The sequence below is a fragment of the Tinamus guttatus genome, unplaced genomic scaffold, assembly GCF_059628265.1.
Source record: "Tinamus guttatus ecotype Peru unplaced genomic scaffold, ASM5962826v1 Tinamus_guttatus_pri_ptg000530l, whole genome shotgun sequence".
In the NCBI taxonomy this organism is placed as follows: domain Eukaryota; kingdom Metazoa; phylum Chordata; class Aves; order Tinamiformes; family Tinamidae; genus Tinamus; species Tinamus guttatus.
In genome coordinates, this window is record NW_028289064.1 from 4,560,137 (window position 1) to 4,564,546 (window position 4,410).

Consider the following 4,410-nt stretch of genomic DNA (forward strand, 5'->3'; position numbering starts at 1 on the left):
TCATGGGGTGAAGGAGTTAAAGTACTCAGTATATTTGGAATAAATAATAGTAAAGATTCCCACTACATCTACATTGTAGCATAGCCTTATTTGCTATCGGATATTCTGAATCTAGATTAATTCGTAAATTTTCCAAATGTAGGGTAATAAACACCAAACTTCTGATAATGTAAGATGCAGCAGACTAAGTCAGACTGACGCTCAATAAAGCTCATTATCCTATCTCCAATGCTCAGCATTACATGGACAACCATATTTGGCGTTTTGTGGCAGGCACAGTTTAATTATACATTCTGTGTTGAAATGTCTCATTTTTTAAACCTGCTGGAAATGTCATTTAATGCTCTTTATTTGCTGGATTGTGAGAAGCACCTAATTTTTCACTTTATCTACCTAATCATCATTTTATAGGCCTCTATCTTCTCTCTTCCAACTCAACTTTTACTAAGCTGATCTTATGTGGAATATATACCTATAGACAAGATTTTAATATTAAATGGATGAATTTTAAGTAAATCAATTTGAAAAAATGTTTTGAAATAATGCTAATATGCCTAAGAAAGAATGACTATTTGAAGACAGAGATCAGGAAGCACTAGGATGAGTCAGATTATTTTCACCATTTAGCCTTTTGCTCTTGAAACGAATTGAAATACTGAAAATTCAAATACACATGTATACGGCTATAGAGAAGCAGCAGCATTATCAGCAGGAACCACCTAAGTGTGTGTGGGAGAGATGAAAGGAAGTGGGATGAAAGGGAGAACTTGAAGTCAGCATATAAAATTCCCTCATGAAAATTGTTTGAATGTAATAAGAAATTAATCTTTAGAAATAAATCATTCTACATATTTCCCAGGATGATGAGTTATTTTTGCCTCAGGATGCCAAAAACTGTGTGAACAAAACCCTTGAACCTGCAAATGGCCTTCATCACACGCTTAACATGAACTGAATATCTACGCTTAAATGTAATAAAGGGTTAGAAAGTCATATGGCAAAGTTTTGTGAAATTTATCCAATAGATGACTATTGGAGGTAATTTATAAGAAAATAATCTAATATTCCAGGGTGCATTAATCTCTTTCCCTTTTATCATTGTGTCTGAGACTTTAGCAGGCTGTACAAGTGCAGTAATTATTTTCAAAACACACATTGGAGACTGCAGACAGATGTTTTGACCCTTAAGGAGAGTTTAATCCCCGTTTATGCAACCCTGAGTGGCTTGTCAGCAGGAATGAGCCCCGTGTGTCCTGGGAGCCTTGCCTGAGGGGGAAAAACAAAGTAAAGCAGATAATAATACTTCAAAGAAATAATGCAATACCAGCTTGGCAGAAGGGAGAGAAATGCAGAAAGAAACCAATGCATGAAATCATGTTCTCTTCCTTGTGTACTCAGACAGAAGTAGGAGGCATATGAGACCTGGAAATCAAGTTAGGCTACAAAATGTAAGCACAGAACTGAGCAGCAGCTTTTCTGCAGCTCAGAAAGCAGTCTGGTGACAAAAATACGAGTAAGATGCGGCACGGAGGGTGACAGGAAGCGTGCTGTAAGTGGATTAGTGGCCGGAGGAAGACCACTGAAGAGGTCAATCTGCTGTTCAATGGAAAAGCCTGGGAAAGACTGCAATATAACAGGATTTTTTGTACCAGGCCTCACTGCATAAAGAAACCACAATCAAGTGGTTAGCGGAATTACTAGTGGAGTGACAAAAAGTAAAGTATCGGCCTGAACTAAAGAACAATTCCAGAATGGAGTTGCTGGGAGGACAGGAGCCAAGGGGTATGGATTCAGGTGCCACGTGAGGGACAGACGGGATAAAATCCCAAGGAGGGGGAGACGCCTCACACTGCTGAGCATCTGTCCATACTGCAGACACATCCAGCTCGACCAGGCCCCACTGCGTGGGAACAGGGCACCGGAGAGGGTTTTACGTCACGAGCTGAACTCTGCGTGCACCTCAGGACATCCCCTTAGGGGTTAAAGCACAAAGTAGTCATCCTGGGCATAGATTGGCACCACATTGTCCTCTGAGGCAGGCAGAAGATATCTTCATTCTTAACATTATGCATATTGCTGTATTTACCAAGAAAATAAATGCTTTAGGAAAATAAATATAGATGCTTTGAAAATGAATGCAAGACCCTGTTGACCTTGGATGACATGCACAATTCTCTAATCCTCTCAGAAGCAACGTCGTCATGCTGCACTAGCAACTCAGAGGAACTCAAGGCGCCTCTAAAATCAGGGGGCATATGATTAGCATTAAACCGAAAAGCATTTTAATCCTGCTGCAAGATTAAAAGGGTGCTGAGAAGCAGAGTAATATCCCTGGGTCTCTCTAAAGAAATATTTTATTCCATAAAAACAGGCAGTCCTAGGATAGAAATACTTGTAAATTGGTTTGGGCAAGAGTGTTATTCAGCTTTTATCCACCCATCTATCAGCCTCAGGGAGGTTGCTCCAAAATCTGCACCAGTGTCACAGAAAGCAGAATTTGGTCTCCAGCCATGAGATGTTGGTCAGTTCAGGAATGGCTTATCTGTAGCTCCCTAATAGAGAGGCTTACAAATAAGTGGCTCAGCTCCGTAAAAGCCACTTTATAAGCTGCCTGCTGCAAGACAAAGCTTCCTTCTTTGATTAAAAGGTACTAGATTTGTAAGAAGATGGCAATAGTAGGTGTTCCAGTGGTTAATGAGAACACACTGTTTTATTTAATGCAACAGCAGAGCAGCCAGTAGAAAAACAGAGGCTAAGGCAAAAGTGCCTTGATACAGCTGACATTTGTGTTTTTAGTTAATGTTAGGTGGTGAACTACATGCTGGGCACAGACGCACAAACTGAACCCTTGTAAAAACCCCCTCAAACTTACAAGCTGTGAATGGGAGCCTGGAGTAATCCTGTTTAATTATGGCAGCTGAGTAGAGAGAAGACCTTGATTTCCCCTATGAGAAATGAGGTGAAATGCAGATGCTCTGTAGATGACTATACATTTATACAGGACTGAAGTATCCTGGGGTCCTGTCATCCAAAAGTGTACCTGAAATTCCTAAATTCAGGCCATAAACTGAAAATATGAGAAGATATGATTGCTAGCCTGCCCTTGCTTCGCTACTTTATTTCTTTAATTTGGTTTTGAATCAACATTGGAAGTAGATTTTCCTTTACTATCTATCTGTTTGTACAAAACCTATAATATACATCACAGTAAGAAATGAAATCCAGAATGCTATGCTAAGACAGAGGGCGTGTACCTATGCTTCCATCCACAGTCCACAGTTTTAGTGGCAATTTCCATTTTGGCCTACGAAAATTTTAATATATTAATGCAAGATGATTATTCGACATCTTACAAAGGACCGAAAAGGCAGAAAAATTAAAGGGGAACTTGCAGGTTCAGCATCCTTATGGCAATGCAGAAATAACCAAAAATATCTTTTATTTTTAAGTGGTTTCATTAGCATGTTACTTTCTTGGGTTTAAGAAAAAAAATCTTAAGCAGTGGTTGGCAGGAAATGTGCTGCAAGAGGAGCTGAGTTCCAAGGCACATTAGCAGGGTTTTCCTGTAGCCCTACATCCAGGATGTTTTACTTTACTTTTTTTTTTTAATCCGTGGTCCAATGAAGTCTGGGAAGCCTGGACTAGAACCTCAGAAAATGTAATCAGAGGCTAAATTATATCCTCATAGTTGTTTTAACACTTCATGTTAAAAAGAACCTTCCAGTCTAATGATTTTAAAACTGCTCTAGAACAGGGCTTCTTTCATCTTTTGCCAGACAGGAAAATGATTTTCACAATCATTTTTCTCCTTTGTGAGAAGAAGCCAAATGGAGACTGTGCAAATAAAATTATAGTCTTTAAAAAATGAAGATAGAAATATTGAATATCTTTGTGCATATGAAAACCAGCCTTAGCATGTTAGTCAAGAAACGTGATCCATCTTTTTCACAGAACTGCATCGAAGGGAATTAATTCCCTTTCTGTTTGCAAATTGGTATTTAGAAAGTTCTAAGTAGGCCTGCATACCACAGTAGTACTCAGATTATCGAGGCCACAGCTTTCTCAGAAATGAAACACAGTTTAAATGCAAGCATTTACACATTCAGTCACCAGAATAACAAAAGAGATGCAAGACAACACCTCCATATTGCTCATGCAACATTTTTGCCTGTTATTGGAGATTGATCAAATTTGGGGCTTAAAGAGTCTGGTGGGACTTTTCATTTGCTAAAAGTTAAGCAAGTGCAAGAGATATAGCCTCACGTTAAAGATAAGTTCTGAAGTATCTGAAGATATTTGTAATAATTCACCTGTGTAAATCTCCTCAAGGAATGGAGGAGATTCTTAAGAATAACAAACATAAGTTAAAGGCAATAGAACAAATATACTCTGCTAAAGAAAACACAATCT